The sequence below is a fragment of the Canis lupus genome, chromosome 11, assembly GCF_048164855.1.
Source record: "Canis lupus baileyi chromosome 11, mCanLup2.hap1, whole genome shotgun sequence".
In the NCBI taxonomy this organism is placed as follows: domain Eukaryota; kingdom Metazoa; phylum Chordata; class Mammalia; order Carnivora; family Canidae; genus Canis; species Canis lupus.
Window position 1 is genome coordinate 62,601,303 of NC_132848.1, and position 18,670 is coordinate 62,619,972.

The 18,670-nt window shown below is 38.1% G+C and overlaps 1 long non-coding RNA gene across 2 annotated transcripts in view; it reads right to left on the minus strand.

Moving 5' to 3' along the window:
- LOC140600288 (uncharacterized) overlaps positions 1-18,670 on the minus strand; it is a 284,954-nt gene that overhangs the window by 243,377 nt on the left and 22,907 nt on the right. Inside the window, exon 2 of one of the 2 annotated variants that reach the window (XR_012003552.1) lies at positions 15,498-15,683. The exons of the other annotated variant lie outside the window; for it this stretch is intronic. This is a non-coding gene — a long non-coding RNA (uncharacterized lncRNA). The remainder of the gene's footprint in view (positions 1-15,497; positions 15,684-18,670) is intronic. 2 annotated transcript variants of the gene reach the window in all.

Sequence of the window (18,670 nt, forward strand, 5' to 3'; positions counted from 1 at the left end):
TTTTGGTCTATATATGTATTTAGTGCTAAAATCTAAACTGTTATCTTCAGTGCCAATAAGCTCAATCTAAAAACAAAAAGTTCAGGTTGGTGGATAAGTGTGTGAATGAGACAGACATTCATTAGTAGATAACAAATCTGTGTATGTGTGTGTAACACAAATCGACAAGGTGTAGTGATGAGTGTGGTACAGGGCGGGGGGCGGTAAGTGATAGGACAGGGCTAGTGTGGTAACATACACACTTCGAGGCATGGGTCAGTAAACAAACCAGAGGACAGAAGACAGAGCTCACTGTGGTAGTTTGTCTCTAAGATGATTGCCATCAACCGTGAATATATATGTCATTCACTCACTGAGAAGTGGAGTCTACTCTTCTCCTCTCCTGGAATTTGGGTGAACATTTATGACTGGCTTGACTAACAGAATGTTAGGACTATAAATCTAGGTCATAAGAAGCTTTAGAGTCCTCCCATCCACCACCAAGTTTTTTTGGAATACTTACTCTGGAGGAAGCCAGCTTTCAAAAAGTCTAACTACCTTGAGAGCGTATTCTGTATGAAAATCCTAGCTCTCCATTTGGAGAGGCAACCTGAAGAGATGGATGACAAATAAGTGTTCAACTGTTCCGGCCACCTTAGCAGCCCTGGTACTGAGTAAAAGAGCCTTTAGATCACTTCAGCCTCAGCTGTTCTCTGACTGAAGCCATGTGGAGGGCCCCCAAGTGAGACCCAGCTAGCCCACCAGCTCTAAGAACCAGGAGATAACTTGTCACTTGAAGCCGCAAAACAATAGATAACATAGCAACAGATAACCAGGGCATTGTCCCCTGTCTAGGTGTGGACTTCAAACAACTTATTCTCAAGTTTTTCTCAACTTACTTCCATTTCTCATTTTGCAAGTCTAAACAACAACAACAATTTGCAGGACCGCAAGAACTGCCGAATTCCAGTAGACTACCACTGAAATGTAATACAATGTGATTATGCCCTGAAGCATTTCATTTTATGTGAATGGCGCCTTCTGAAGTCTTGAAACACCACAGTCTTATCACGCCTAATATTTTTACAGAGCTGTACTTTTAACAGATAACTTTGTTCTTGTATCCCATTTCCTTTTATGACAAGCACCGGCAGTACTGGGGATGGAAAACAGAAGGTCAAAGTGGACTACTGGATTGCTAGAAGTCCCACAGCCGGTAAGTTTCAGAGTCCAGATATGGACCAAGACCCACAGCACTTTGTCCTGTATAATCCTGAAGGTCTGCCTGGAACAAGTTTCTGAGCTTTCTGTGAATCCCAGTGTAGTATCACTTTCCTCCCTCAGCTCTGTTCTTTTTTTTTTTTTTTTTTTCAGCCTGTTCTTAAACCAATAGTTGAGTCACCTTGGACAGTCTCTTACTACTTTTCACTTTCTATGTGCTTATCATTAAAACAGGCTTACAATACCTCCCTCAAATTCAGTGAAATTAAAAAGGTGAAAGCAAAATATAAGTTGTAAAGCATGATACAAAAGTTGGACGAGGTTACTATTACCTCTTGCCACTATTGCCCTTACCAGAAAATGTTTCATTTCATTGTGGAAAGTAGACTCTTAATGCTAAAGTAATCAGAGAAGGAAGATGTTAGCATAAGGAATAATCGGAGGAAATTTTATGGAGGAGGGGAAATTAGAGGTATGTTTTCAAGAAAGCAAAAAGCCTTTGAGTAGATTAATGAGGACAGAGAAGAAGGAAAAGTCAAGAACATGGAGCAGTCATTGGGGAGGGAAGTCTGAGAGGAAGCGCTATAGTAGGATTTCTGAGCAGATGCTTAGCAACAGAAGGGTGCTGAGAAAAGGTGTCAAGGAAATGTGCTTAAAAAGGATACACGGAACTCAGACCATGGCACTTACCACTTAAAAAACCAGAATCCATTACAATAGTTCCTCCTTTATTCCCCCTCATCCTCCTCATCCCTTTTCACCCTTCCTATTCCAGTAGCCCTTGCACATTCCTACAAGCCACCTCCCTGCCATGCATCTTCACATTTAGTGAGAAAATACTTAACGAAGACATGTTTCAAATAACGTCTTGTATGGGAGCTACACACACATGAGTGCCCGCATGCACACACACCACCACCACCACCACCACCACCACCATGACTCTCAATTACCGAAACAAAAACGAGTAATATCTTGTCTCATGTTGTCATCTTTCAGAGTAGAAACTATGTCTATTGTGCTGATTAGTTTTATTTATTAAACAAACATTTTTATGACAATAGGATACTGCATGTCATTGTAATAATATAATAATGCATAAAAAAATCCCCAGAGGAAAACCTGTTTTTACTCTGCACACAGCAGTTAATAAAAACACACCCTTAGTATAGTTTTATCTTCGCCTTCCAAGAACATGTGATTCTAATTCACAACAAACAATATATTACCTGCTGAGAAGAAAATGTCCCTTTTAAGAAAATTCTTGTTCATTAAAAAGAATTCCGATTGATGGGAATCACAACAATGATATATAGTCTCTTGTCATTTGCATTTGGAAAAAAAATTACCTCCTAATCTTTCCATGCTTATCATGCTTGGAGAATTAAGAGTAAAAGTTGATAGAATTAATAGTCTCTTTTCTCTATTTGCTATTATTTTGTTCTTCTTTAAGAACTGAAGCACAGAAAATATGAAAGTAAAGAAAGACTTGGATTTTGCAAATCAATATACTGAAAGAATGTAGGTCAGGTTGCTACTCTTCTGAATGTGCTAAATGTCTCTCAAAATTACTTTTTAAAGGATCTGGGGCATGAGTTCTGTCCCTCTGTGCCTGCCCTGATAAAAGGTTATCAACTCTGAATCAAGATGGCTGACTGAACAAACGACTTTCCTCTCCTCCCTCCTCAAATCCCATCAAGATGACAGAAAAAATATAAAAATAAATCTATATCAGTTCCAGGAAGCCCACTGGGGGATCCTAGACGAATGATCAGTTAGGAATTCTGGAAGGTATTTAGTAGATGAGAACTGATAGACTACAAAAGTCCCCTAGAATAGGGACAAGAGAAAGGACCTCCAAGAAGGAATGTTTTTCTAGTTTTATCCCCCCAAAACAGATTAGAGGCTGGAAGAAGGAGCAGGTTTGGTAACTTACTGTAGAGCAAGCAGCTATTCTTAGAACATTTGACTCCAGCATGTGTCCTCTGTTAACATATTGAGTATAATCTTTTCACGTTGGGTTTCTTGCACAGGTAATGGGTTATCTGGGGAGGGGGGGGGAGTGCTCAGCTCAGTTAATTCATGGGTAGTACTATTAATGAGATAGTTCTATTAATCAAGACCGAGTTGTGGTTCCAGTTAACTTATTTTTATTTATTTTTTTCATTCATTAAGCAATTTGGTGGGTGCCAGATATTGTGCATAAAGCGCAGGTACCAAAATATCTTTCTAGTCTGTGAGGATTGATCCAAATTATGTTTCAAGTTTCAGCCACCACTTTTCCGATGTAACATGTGCCATGTGAGTGAGAGTGATATAGCTTCAGGTATGCCTCATTTCATCTTGGAAGAACAGTATTGTCACACGGAGCTTCTGGGGGTATATCAGCAAGTGCAAACAGAACTGCAGTCTTAGATTTCTTAAGCTGTGTGCTCAAAGAGTTAATACCATAGTTTTAGAGACAAATTTTGACCATGTCAAGATTCTAGGTCAATGTTAATGTTGAAGAGAACAATAGGGTACAGTAAGACTAAAGGATCTGTTATCCAGAAGATCAATACGTAAGTCAAGAATAAATAGAGCTGGGAACATATAGCCTCCCCCCCACACACACACACATGTAATTAGGTGTCTCTTAATAAAATGAGTACATCTGTCTTCGTTTATGTGTTTTTATTCTATGGGAAATTCAGATTATATGTCATAAAATAAAAGGGCTAAATTTATGAAAACTAAATAGCAAAATAATCAACAATAATACATTTCTATTAAAAGTTATAACTTGGCAAAATTTTGCTCTTATTCCAATAATAAAGGTTCATTTAATTCCCCAGTTTTGGAACATGTCTTTAGGTTTTCCGTTAGGGTCCAGGACATATCTCTTTAAACATTCTCAAATGTGACACCTTTTTTTTTTTTTTTTTTTTCTTTTTAAAGTGAATTTGACTCGGGTACAGCCAAAAATCATCTGACTAAAGATTGGTGACAAAGATGATTAGTTAGCTGGGAATACTATTTTTCATAAAAAATGAGATTGATTTCACATGTGGCTTAAAAATCTGAATCTCAAGGAAAGGACTGTTGCTTAATAGCCAACTCTTCCCCATGATCACCAATACTATGACCTTCCAATTGCCACTCAGTTTATGGTGGAGAGATGAAGAACACGGAGATGGATCAGAGGAGGACACAGTAGTAAAGTTACCTTCATAGTCAGGGGCTGGGAGGCCTGTGGATCTATTACTCATTATTCCACTACAGAGTTAAATGTATTCAAGAGTTTTATCAACACTGCTTTAGATTATGTGATATTTGAATAAAATCATGCAACTTAAATCACCCCATTCTTCAACTTACAATCTCCCAGTACTGATTGGGAACAATCTAGCATTCCAATATTCCATCAGAAACTCAGGACTAAATTACTCTCTTTCTCTCTCTAAATGTCTCTCTCTCCTTCTCCCACCCCCAGCCACCTCTCTTCTCTCTCTCTTTCATACACACACACACACACACACACACACACAGATGCCTCACAGACATACATACATTCCTACCAGTAGTCTTGTCTTTTATTTTCTACTTATGAAGAAAAGTCTCTCTTTTTTTTTTTTATTCCCTGTTGCCCATTTCAGTGTTAATTTATCCCCTTTAAATGTAATATTCTGTTTTAAGATGTTTAACATGGAACTTTTCTTTAAAATAGCCATTTTTGTCTTTGGTCCTGGCAACCCAGAAGGTCTGTTTGGGGAAGCAAACTATCCCCCTTTACAAAATACAGGAGGTAGAAACAGCATATTTCAATTTGGTTTTGTTTATTCCAAGTATTTCGGTGAATAAGGGCCTGCAAATCAAGTTCAGGGTCTTTAGATGTTTTGTGTTCCCAAAAATTTATCCAAATGCACATGTTCATATTCATTTGTTTGCTTGTTCTGCTCCATAATGAAATCTTCAGGCTCTCGGTGGCAGATATCCTGGCAGATAATCCGGATTTTGGTGCTGATGCTTGCTATTCTTAAAAGCCCTTTCAAACTTCTAGAAATCTCTGTATCCTTTAACAACTAAGACATTCCATTTGAAAATATTCACCTCTTTGTGAAAGGTGATGTCTACCTAAGAGATCCCACTCAAGAAGGTTACTCCCACCTTTCATCTAAAAGTCTTTCTGTAAAGCAAGTAAAGATCAAGCGGGGAAATGAGGGGTACAAAGTAGATGTTCACCTGGCTACAAGCCCCTCGCTTTCTAGAGCTATTCCTAAGGGTTTGCGACAAGAACATACTCAGCCCGTGTGAATCCGGCTCCATATCCTAGTGGGAGGGGATTTATGTGGGCAATTCCTTCTGTGCAACATTATAAACATAGCCTATTATCTCCTGACTTTCCCATTCCTAGTTCTTTTTCCCTAATGAATGATTCATGTATTAATAATGGTAAAAATAATACTTTGCAATTATAGCATGTTCTTTTTCTCTCCAGGGTGCTCAGTGGACATTAAGTACATAATCATTTTTTCATTCAGACTGTCCTGGGGGGTGGTTGGGAGGCTTACCGCTGGGGATACCAGCTTTATATTATCCTTGTTCTGCAAACACACTTTTCTGTGCAAATGCCAATTTTCTGCATTCTTTAGGAGAAAGAAGCTAAGATGGCTCCTGTTTTTGAGGTGCCGGAAAACTGTGGCAATATGAGTTGTTCAAGACAATGAACTTATTGAATTTTTAGACTGATAAGAACCTTGGACTGACTTACCAACCCCCACTGATGGCTGGTCCTCTACCTAACATGTAAATGTTAGAGGGCTTTGAGTTTCAGTTCAGGTCCTGTTTCCTCTCCATCTCTACTCTCTGTTTTGATGATGTCATCCAGTACCACAGCTTTAAATGACAACTTTCTGCTGATTATTCCCAAATTAATATTCTGTAGTTCCAATTTCTCCTCTGACTCATGCATCCAGCTTCCTGATTGAGATCTCTTCTTGGATATGCACCGGGCATCTCTGAATGTACATGCTTAACTTCCCATCTCCACTCCACACCCTCTCACACTCACACCTAATGTGTTCCTCCCCCCAGTTCCTCATTTTAGGAAAAGGCACTCACATTTGCCTAAACTTAGGAGTCTCCTCAGCTCTTCGCTTTGCCTCGCCTCCACCGCATTTTCCCCATGAAATCCTATTGGTCTATTTCCAGTGCCCCCATGGTGGTTTCTGCCATCATCTTTTGCCAAGACGACTTCAGTTATTCTCCAGCTGGCCCTCTTGATCTATTCTTGCCACTGTACAATCCATTTCCACAGTAGCCACAGCGAATGTTCAAACTTTGGAAATTTTGAAAGCGACTCCTCTCTTGAGACCCCTTTCCCCGTGTATTTAATTCCCACAGAACACAGAGGGCATGAGCTGGAAGGACTGCCAAGCCTTGCCTCTGGCTCTCTCAGACCTCATCCTGTGTCACCTGCCTCTTGCTCACTGTGTTCCAGTCACACTTGCCACCTTTTTGTTTCTGAAAGAACTCATTCATGCTTGAGCATATGTACCTTTTCTTCCTCTGCCTCCATCCACATCGTCATAAGAATTGCTTCTTCTCATGTTCTGATTTTCTCATATCTCAAATATCATCTCAGAAAGATTTCCCTAACAACTTCATCTAAAGTAGCCTCATTTCTTTCATTTTCATTATTCTTATCTAAAATTAGCCATTTTCTTGGCCTTTCTTCAAGGTCCCAGGGGGGAATGGGACCTATGGTGTCTTAAATCTTGAAAAAAATAAAATAAATGGAAAAAAATTATTTTGAGAGACAGAGAGCATGCACAGGTGGAACGGGCAGAGGGAGAGGGAGAGAGAATTTCAAGCAGACTCCATGTTGAGCTTGGAGCCCAACACAGGGCTCAATCTCACAACCCGGACATCATGGCCTAAGCTAAAACCAAGAGTCTAGCAATTTACCAACTGCACCATCCAGGTAATCTCCCCCTTTTTTCACTTTCTATCTTCTCAAGCAGTATATGGCTCATAGTATGTGATCAACAAATAGCAGCTAAATAGTAGTGAATGAATAAATATAGGTGATGGTGAAAATACTTTATACCCTAATATAAGAGACTGGTGTCATTCAATTTGTGTCCTAAAAATATCTTCATATGGATATAAGAAACAGCACAGAGGATCATAGAGGAAGAGAGAAAAACTGAATGGAAGGCCATCAGAGAGAGAGAAAAATCATGAAAGACTCCTAATTATAGGAAACAAACTGAGGGTTGCTGGAGGAGAGATTGGAGGTGGGGTGGGGTAATTGAGTCATTGGGCACAAAAGGAGGGCACATGATGTGATGAGCACTGGGTGTGATATGCAACTGATAAATTATTGAACATAACATCTGAAACTAATGATGTACTATATACTGGCTAATTGAATTTAAATAAAAACAGTGAAAAATAAAAAAATATATATCTTTATATAGAATGTGACTGTGAAGTAAGGGGAGGGTTCAGAGGCTTGGGAACATTTTGAAGACTATTGTACTAATCCAGGTAACATGAGGGAGGACTTGGCTTAAGGCATCATGGATGGGAAAAAAAGAAGGGGAAGAGATAAAGGTAGAAACCGCAGAATGTGAGGACAAGATAGAGAGAGGTGAGTCAGGGATAAGGTTTAAGCTTCTACCCACAGCAACCTGAGAAGGTGATGATATTATTGACTAAGGTTGCAAATTAGGGAAAAAAACAAATTTAAGTTCTGTAGTTGAAAAAATTGGGGGGAGTATGAGTAGATTATGATAATCTTCCTTTCCTTTGAGTTGGCTCCCTTCTACAAGGATGGGACGGGCTCCTAGTGCATATCCTTTGTTATATAATCCAGTCCAGGAATTTGGCTACAGCCAAGTGGATCTGGAACGGTCATCTGATCCAATGATAGCCAGACTCTCTTTGCCTGGAATTTAGAATTGGAGCTGGTTGTTAGCTAGTCAGTCTCTGGATATGGCTAGAAATGAAGTAACAAATTCTGAAACGGTGGGGATGTCCCCCTAATAGCAATGTAGATAGTCAATTTATATACCGAGAGAGTAAAAAATCAGATATGTAGAGAGAAACAGAAATGAGACACTGAGGGAGAAAGAGGGCTGCCTACGTTTCTGAAAACTGCTTGAGAAGGGGGCCAGGTGGACAGGTACACTTCAATAACTAATGAGGACAGAGGTTAGGGCTGGAGGAATGGCTAGGGTTTGCACAGCTGGACAGGGATACGCATGGAGGAAGATGTCACCACCAGGAGGTCTTCCGTGAACAAAAGCAGCTGGGGAGGGGAATTTCAGAGCTCAGAAGTCCAACCACCTTGATCTGAGAAGGATTCTTGGTGAGTAGAAGTGACCACAAAGAATGCTCTAGTCTGCAGAAAATAATTTAGCATTTTCCCCCAAATGGAAAATCCTCTTGGCTCCCCAAAGAAAATATCAGTCTCCTATGAAAGTCCTTTTTACCTGCCTGCCTTTAAATTCACCTTGGCTAAAGGGGTCCTTATTCCAGGGCCGGAGCGTGATGGCAGCTTCCGAGCAAACAACCAGATCCTCGAAGTTTTGCTTCTGTCGTTTCCATGGAACTAACAATCCAAGAAAACTTCCCAACACAGGAGTATGAACATTGGGAAATGAGCTGCTCTCCCTGTGTGCAGGACTGAACAGCTTGGAGAACAGGAAGGAGTGAGCTGGGGAGTTGGCAGCTCAGCCCCAGTGTGGGTAACCGGACTGGGAATGTGAGCCATGTGGAGTACATCAGGGCCAACATGGCTAAATCTGTGCTGGCCGGTGTCTGACCCTGAAAGAAGGAAACCTTCATAAGCTCAGGCCCAGCTCAGCTCCCAGACACATGTGTAAGCAATACCACCCCCGACCTGCTCCTCGACACACAGGGTCAGTGTTCTCCCTAACAGAATGCAGATGGGTGAGTCTCCATTCGCCCAGCCAGGATGCACCAGCTTGGGCCTCAGCTTCCTCTTTCGAAACAGCAACACATTTCATAATGAATCTTTTAAGACACCAATTGTAAATACAAACAAACCTCAAATCCTGATCTGCTGCTGGAAGCTAGCATGATTAAAACAAAAGAAGAAAAAAGGAGAAACCCAGTCCTTCAAGAAGGGTGTTCCAATTTCCACTTCCCATGTATAATAGAAGACTCATTTATTTTTATTTTTTATTTTTTTCACCTACTTTCCTGAGGAAAAAATTCCAATCCTTAGGTGCATTTATTCAAACCAAACTCTAGTATGAAAAGATCTGATTTGTCAGCATTTTTCCCCTTTCAGACACTCGGGTCGTATTTTATAGGTACTTAAGCCACACAATCACAAACTGTCCATGTCTTGTCCAGACATCAGCATCGCTATTTCCATATGAATCTAGGTCAAGGCAATAGCAAAATGTTAAAAACCTGGCATGCCAGAAAGACAGAAAAAGCAGCAGAGCTCAGACTCAGCTCTTGGCATAGTTCCCCAGTGTCACATCGAGAAAGTTAGAACTGACCCCACAAAGTCAGTCCTCGCTATGATCGGAGCAGCATTTTAAAAACACACGAACAGCTGAAAAGTCCAAATCCAAATCAAATTTCACTCTTCGAAATGCCGTAAGCCTTTTTCCTCTCCTCTTTATGCCACATAAAGGGGGGAAAAATGAAGAAAGAGACTCAGAGAAAGCTTGTCATTAGCATGTAAAAATCAATGAAGCTAGTCTATACAATGAAAAGTTAATACAATTAATTAATTTTGAACCTTAATGTTGGTAAAGCATTTGAGATTCTCAGATTAAAGACAGAATAAGTATATTGAGGCACTGTTTTACGATGTCATTCTGGCTCTTAGAGCTAAGGTGCCACATAGTGATATTATTAACACAAATAATGAAGCTATTCTCAGCAAAATAATCTCAGATATAGTAGAGCTGTCCACAAATTTCTAAATACCAGTTTACATTCATGCAGAATGCTGCAGTGGTGCAATCAGTAGGAAGCTCAGAGAACTCTATGATGCCCAAATGGGGGTGAATTTATTATAATACCCGGGTACTCTGAAATAATGGGAAAATTCCTGGCACATGAATTATTCCAAATGAATTACTAACTAATCCTATTATGTATTTCTGCTCCAGCTAAGCAAAATTACTTGTTCTTCCTCAAAATGCCTCACACTTTTCCTACTTGTTTGCCTTTGCTCTGATTTTTCCCCTGCATCAGGAGTGACCTTGTTCCCACCTCCCCTTAGCTAAGCCCTGTCCATTTGTCAATGTCCATCTAAAGTGTCAGCCTTCCATGAAGCATCCCCCAAATCCCAGAAGTTAGAATTTTCAGTTTCTTTGAAGTCCCTTAACTCTATATTCAGGCCTTTCTTAAGGAATACGGTCTATTAATCAGGATGATCGTGGCTATGTTACAAATCATACCTCAAAATCTTGGTGACTTAAAACAACAATGTTTATTTTTTGGTTATAAAAAACCGACAGGGAGATGAGGTAATTTGTTTGACATAGAAGTGATATGCCACTGATGCACAGTTTGCCCTGATTTAGATTAGTTCTTTCAAGAATGTTCTATATTGATCAAAGATGAGGAATGGATCCTAAAATACAAGTGTGCAAGTTTAATTTCTCTGAGCTTAGAACTCACAAGTTCTTTTTCTCTGCCTTAAAGACTCTCCTTTCTTCCTCTTTATTTTTTTCTATTTAATGAGCACAATGAAAAATTAATTTCTGTCTCAAAAACAATAAAGGTAAGAATTGCTGGATAATTATGGGAAAATCATAAAACTACTGGAAAGTCATAATATTCTAAACCTTAAAATTTCATATGGCACTTGCTTTTTGTCTCATTAAAACTTTCAAATGTAGAAATATGTCTGTAGACATTAACATTAAAACAATCTCTCTTGGTGGATTAAGTATATTTTTTGTATATTTGGTTTTTCTATTTACATTTTAAAAACTTCAAAAATTATTATCAGTGTAATATTTGATCTTTGAATATTGGTGTCATTTTAACTTAGTCACCTCTTTGAAGGTCCTACCTATAAATATGGTTACATTCGTTATTAGGATTTAGGGATTCCATATATAAATTTTGGAGGAACACAATTCAGTCAATAACAACACCAACAGACCACTTCCAGAAATACCTGAATAATGCTTGCACTTTATGTAGCATATTTGGTATAAAATTGGTCATCTCTCTTTTAATTTTTACAACCATCTGATTTTCCCAACTGCTCTTAGTGGAATTCCTTCCCATTTTCCTTCCTCCTATCTATCTCCTCTTCTTCTTTTTCCCCTCTCTCTCTCAGCAAAATCTAAATTCAAACAACAAATAGGAAGTGCATGGAATGACATATTCAATGAACATGTGTGAAGAGAGCAGCACCGAGATTCGCAGAGATTCCATGTATCTGGCCCACGCAGGCATGATGAGCCTCTAGTGGGGGCTGCTGCTTAAGGAAGGCAAAACTGGAAGAGGACAATAGGCAAGCACCAACATGGGGCACATGCTGGCTTTTGGGACTTCTAACCGGAAGCACAGCTCTCATTTCCCAGACCCCACCAGTTTCAACCACAGTAACAGAACTCGTCACATTTCCTGAACCCACATCCACACCTTTGAATCAAAGGCTTCTCCTGAGTGCTCTTTAATGGCATCATTCTCATGCTCATCTCTTAGAAACCTCATCTTGTACTATCCTCTAGGCTCCTCCAAAAGGTGTCCAGTTCTCTTTGCTGACATCACTTCTCAAGGCCATACACAATGTTCCTGTCACTCATGTAATAATTTGAGGTATTCATAAGCTTATTAATATTGGGAAACTCTTCTGCTCCAATAGGCATCACAGTGAAATAAGGAAATACACTCTTCCTGACCATATGCTGTTAGTACGCCACAAACAAGGTGCTACAGCTCCCAGATTCTTACAGATAAAATTTGTCACTTGACCAGCTCTTGACAGCCACCACCATCCTAGATTGTAACAAAGATCCTGGAAGCTTGGGCCCCAAAACCAAAGATTTGTATGACACTGCACAATACCAGAATCAAAATAATTGCTGTTTTCTAACCAGCTACTCCCTGTCTTCCAAGTTCAAGTAGTTGAATTTCTTTCCTTCTGATGGATTCCTTCCTCATCAGTTGTGCTGTTAGAGGAGTCTGGCAAGGGGGCAGGTGTCATTCTTTAAATTCCCATCATCCCATATTTACATCGTTCCAAGATGAGTTTTTGCATCTAGTTACTATTCTCCCCAGAGACTATTAGGGGCTATGCAAACAGAATTCTTTCCGTCCCTGAAAGCATGTCTATTTTTAAGTGAATTTGCAATGAGCATGAAGTGTAGGCATTGTTGGAATCTTGCTACATAAAGACATTTTGGGTCACATCTGCCCCCAGCACATGGATAAGTACATTGAGCCTAAAAAGTAGCAGCTCTCCATTACATCCAAGGAAGGTGGCAAAACTTCCCAAAACACTATCTGTCAAAACTTCATTTCAGTAAATCACAGGTTAAAAAGCACAGTGTAAGGAATATAGCCAATGGTATTGTAGTAGTGTTGTATGATAACTGATGGTAGCTATATTTATGAACGTAGGGTAATATACAGACTTGTCAAATCACTATGCTGTACACCTGAAACTGATGTAACATTGTGTGTTAACTACACTTCAATAGTATATGTTATGTAATAATATATATACATACATACATACATATATACACATAAATAATTTTTGGTTTATAAATCCAAAAAAAATCCTATTTTTAGATATGTTGGTCAGTCAAATTATCTATATAGGATTAATATAGGCATAATACTTGTGAAATGTGTAGCACTAAATAAGAATGTTTGTCTAAACATGAAAGTGATCCCAAAGTGTCATCATAACAAGAATTCTCTGCTTATATTTTCAATACACTCAAAACTTCAACTACTTGATATCCTGATTGATTCAGATTGATGTCCCCACCATGCATAAATGTCCCCTCTGGTATGCTCCAATCACAATCTCTTCTCCATGTCTCTAGTTTATACTCTAAGTAAACCTGGCTGCTAGGTCTGTGGCTGGTTCATAGTAGGTGATTAATTATATTTGTAGAATAAATAAACGTCAATGCAAGAGAAAAGCCAGGTCCAAAATATATGATACCTTTCTATCTTGGAATACAATCAACGGAAAAATGTTACATTGGCCAGCTAACAGTATAAAGTGAATGGGATTTTCAATCTACCCAACTCCCACTAGAGTTAAAAAGGCATCTCAGTTCCTAATTTTATCTTCAGTTAGAGGTTATGAATTGAGATGGACTGGACTCCCCTAAAAGTCACATTCTTCACCTTACTCTAAGATACATCTGAGCTGTGGGTTGGGCTGAAGGCTGGAGGAGTAAGGCCGGGTGATGGGGTACAATGCAGAGGCGGGGCTCCACCACCTTTCCTTTTCCACATTGAGCCCTGGAGAGAGGGTTGTCAGCATAGGTGTTATGAACCCTTTGATTTGAAGCTTTCTCATCTGGCTGCACAATACTTTGGTGCCTTAATAAGATTCAGCTGAAAAGAGACTTCCTTCTTTTCACAAATTGAAAGAAAATCTGTTTGGACATTTTTTAAGGGAAAGGGGAAAAAAATTCTGGGTTTTCTTGTATTCTTTTTTTTTTTTCCCTCTCTTTTAAAGTTGTTTCTGTCTCTTAGCAGCTCTCCACCTTGTATGTTCATGTCAACTAACTGGATCTTTGGGGGATTAAACAAGAGAAATAATGAGAAAATATTTACATTTTAGACTCATGGGCTTGGAGGTCCAAATGGAACCCCATCCAACAAACATTTTTAGCATGTAAATTTTTTAAAATTAGTAATTCTAGGAATAAGTTAAAATTATCTTTATGCTGTTAGGGAAATTTCACCAAATGCTTATGTATTTTTAAACTTTGCTTTTTTGTTGAGGTATAAATTATATACAATAAAAGGCAAAGATCTTAACTCTTCAGTTATATGAAATTTGACAATTGTATAAATCCATAAAACTATCACCCAAACCAAGATATAAAGCATTTCTATTATCAAAGTAAGGGCCATCCCTTCCTAGTCATTTTTCCCCATCCCTTAGGGGAACTTTATTCCTATCAGCTAACATGAGTTTTATCTCATCTAACCAAAATGTAATATAATAAATCATGTATTCTATATCTGCTTCTTTTGTTTAATATAATTTTTTTAGCGATCCATTCATTGTGATATACCAATACTATGTTAATTTTTATTGCTAGGCAGTGTTCTATTAGAGAGGTACATCACTATGTGTGCCCTTTATCTGATTCTCCTGTTGATAGGCTGAGTTTGTTCAGGTTTTGACAGTAATGAATGAGGCTAATGTGAATACTGTTGCATAAGCCTTCTCTTGTGAACACATGTCTACAATTTTCTTGTGTACATACCTGGGAGTGATATTTGTGGGCTATGAGAAATGTGCATATTTAGCTTTTGAAAAAAACTGCCAAACAATTTTTCAAAGTGGTTTTACCATTTTTTGCTTTCATCAGCAATGTATGAGCATTCCAGTTGCTCCACATCCTCATCAACTTTTGGTATGACAAGTATTTCTTATCATTAAAAAGTCCATTCCAAAAGAAGCAAAATTATATGATATTTTACCTTTATCCATATTTCTCTGATGACTGTCTAAGGATATTGAGCAAGATATTTATATGTTAGCCATTGGGTATATATCTTCTGTTATAACATGCCTGAGTTGCTTACCCATTTAAAAAAATTTACTGGTTTGCCTCTTTATTATTTAATTATAAAAGATTTTTATGTATTCTGAATGAGGTCACCTTTAAGATATATATATATAAATATTGTTCCAAGTTTGTGGCTTATGTTTCACTTTCTTGGCAGTTTATGCATTGACTTTAAACATGACATAAAAAACAATAACCATAAAGGAAAAAAATTAAGTTGGACTTTATTAAAATGAAAAACCTGTTATTATTTGCCTAACCCAAGATCATGAAAATATTCTCCTATTGTTTTTTTACGGCTGTACAGTCTTAACTTTTACATTTAGAACCACTAATATTCAATTTTAAGTTTTGTATATGGGTGAGATAAGGGTCTAGATTCTATTTATATCTTTGCAGATGTGCAGTTGTTCCAGAACAAGGACCCCAAAGGTTTTCTTCTGTTTTTAAAATAGTTTTATGCTTTTGTATTTAATATCTATGAAACACTTTTAAATTAATATTTATATAACATGTGATATTTAAGATTTATCTTACTGTTTACTGTGGATGCCCAATTCCTCCAGCACCATTTATTAAAATGATTTTCTTTTCTTTTCTTTTCTTTTCTTTTCTTTTCTTTTCTTTTCTTTATTAAATTGCTTCTGCATCTTTGTCATAAATTAATTGAGAGTTGAGATCAGTTGAAAAGTTGGAATTGGCCATCCAAAAGTCCCCTCCTGCCTAAAAAGCAATGAGAAGACTGGCAAAATGTTATCGAAATTAAATTTTCAGTACTGTGGATATTAACCAAAGTCTTGCAAAAACCACAAGGCATTATTTCAAGTATTATGGCTCAATCTTGGTAAGAACAGCAAGTTTTATGGTGTTTTTACTTGCCTGATTCCTATCCCCATCTCCCCAGCTCTGCTATAGCCCTGAAGATCAACAGCTCACAATTATGGTGAACCTAGCACCCTAGTAGCCATTGATAGGTGAGACCAGAAATAGAACACTTTAAAAGTTTCATTTCTAGATAATTATCATTTGAGCTGTTTAGCAGGTACCTGGAAACTCAGCTTTCAAGGCTTGTCTTACTTGATCTGACTCAGAGCTCATCCTGTGTGAACAATAATTTCCTAGGCATTTATTAAAAACAATCAGTAGCAATGGTTCAATATTGAAGGTGCCTGAGACAGCGATAACACTCGGAGCATTCAGCAAGCTAACAACAAAACAAACAAGCAAACAAAAGAACAACAACAAGAAGAACAAACCCCAGAAGAATACAATATCTACTGGGAACTTTGCAAAGTTCCGACATTCCCCTGAGAATCTAGAGGCCTTGTGTGTATACACAAGGCTGTGTGCATGCTCAAGAAAAACCTAAAAGAGCCCTAAGTTCCCAACTCTGGTTGAATTTACGTCTATAAAAACAGGAAATCAAGACTAAGGCAGAGTTATAACTTGTCAAGCTATGTGTTGGAGGCATTTTGCACACACACAAAACTAATTAGCAAAGACTGGGAAATGTATTGGATCAAGGTAACTATGGAAACCTCTATCCAAGCATTAGCCAATTAATGTTAATGGAGCAGAAGTGTAAGTGGTCACACATGACAAAGAGAATATAGATGTCACAAAATTAGCTGGGGAAAATCACCAAACAAATAGTAATGACAACAAAGAGCAAAAATGAAAAAAAATGAAAAAAAATAAAAAAAAATTAAAATTAAAATTAAAATTAAAAAGAAAAGAGCAAAAATGGCAAACCTTGGGGTAAGTTAAAGAATATGATTGTCATAATTATCATATTATATTATCTTAAATGCCCATTTAAATAAATAAAAACATATGGCATATACACAGAAAATAAAGTATCAACAGAAATGGTCCTCAAGGGCAGCCCGGGTGGCTCAGCGGTTTAGCACCGCCTTCAGCCCAGGGCGTGATCCTGGAGACCCAAGATCGAGTCCCACGTCAGGCTCCCTGCATGGAGCCTGCTTCTCCCTCTGCCTGTATCTCTGCCTCTCTCTCTTTCTCTGAGTCTCTCATGAATAAATAAATAAAATCTTAAAAAAAAAAAAAAAGAAATGGTCCTCAAGAAAGCCTAAATGTTGGACTTACTAAACAAAGAATTTAAGTCAGACATTTAAAATATGGCCAAAGAACTAAAGAAAATCACATCCAAACAACAAAAATATGATAATGCTGTCTAACTATATATATACACACACATATACATATCTAGAAAGAGCTAGAAAATATGAATTATGTGATTTCTCTAGAATTTACATGATGAATCTTTATTTTCTCTGTCTGGAAAGTTTATGTTCAAATAGTAGTATATTACTTTAAGAACCATGTAAGAATCTTATAAAAGTATAATTGATTAACCCTTTCCTTTCCTTAGTCTTCTAATTATCTGAAATTCTATTATTTTTTTCTCAAAGACAGACATTACTTGTGTCCACAACTATACATTTTCCCTCTCCTTTCAGGCACACAAAAGAATATAATGCCACCATGTGAGTAATCCTGGCCAATGATCTATGAGTGGGAACTTTGTGAATCACTTCCTTGCAGAAGCGTATAGGACTAAGTGTGAGATTTCTACGCCCTCTCTCCCTTTCCCCAACTACTGTCATAAAGACTTTGGGTTAAGATGGCACAGTCATACAAAGAAACCTGGACTGCCCCATCACTATAGAGAGGTGCATTTTGCATGTGACAAATAAATTTTGAGTGTGTTAAGCAACTGAAATTGTGGGCTATCTTGATTTATACAGGAATTGTCATTATAATTTATTTCTTGTTACAACTGAATGGTAAATTTCTCATTGTCTGGATTTAACCTAGTGTGCAGCTTTTTTGTGTCCCTTGTCAAAAACGAAAGAGTAATTAACAGACCCCTTGTTCAAGCCTACATAGAGCTTGACATTAGGGTTTCAATCTCTTCTCCTGAGTTGGTGATGAATAAACCTGCCCCTTCACATTGCCCTGACTTGGGGTTGCTGAAGTCCACAAGTGCCACAGGAGGCTTCTCTGACCTGAAGCAGAGATGACTATGAAAACTATAGCCATTGATTCAAAAATATGTATTGCAACTGCATTTTTTTACTATTGAACTTTCATGCACTTATATTTGTAGCTCACATGATTCTCATATCCTGCACATAAATAGTAACCCACATCTAGGGGAAGGAGCCCCAGACAACAGAAAGGCATTTTTTCATTCTCTACTCTCTCAGAAAAAAAAATGAATGGAAGGCAGACTACAAGCACCAGCCAACTTTTAGTGTTTGAAAGGCAACAATTCACCTGGGAAAGGATGCAGTGATAGCAATGTCATGGCTTTATTTTCCAAGGACCTTCTCTGTGTCGGTCTCTAGAGATACATATGAGAAGGCTCCGACTATGGTCTTTCAAGTAGTTTTTCTGTTCTTGATGGTTTAGGAAAGGACAGATGCATTTAAAATCACAAAGTGTGCAGTCTCAGCACTCTTTTTATATTGTTCACATTTTCCCAAGGCAATCATGCCCATCACATGCTTTTCATCTACATTTTAAGGATTACGAAATCTGTAAATCTTGACAAAATTTCTCTTGAAACTCAAGCTCTACATATCAAGCTGGATAGTAAGTAGTAGTAATACCTGGGCATCCCATGAATAACTTCAATTCAATGTGCCCAAAGCTGAAGTCATCATCTCTTCCTTCCAAATCTGCTT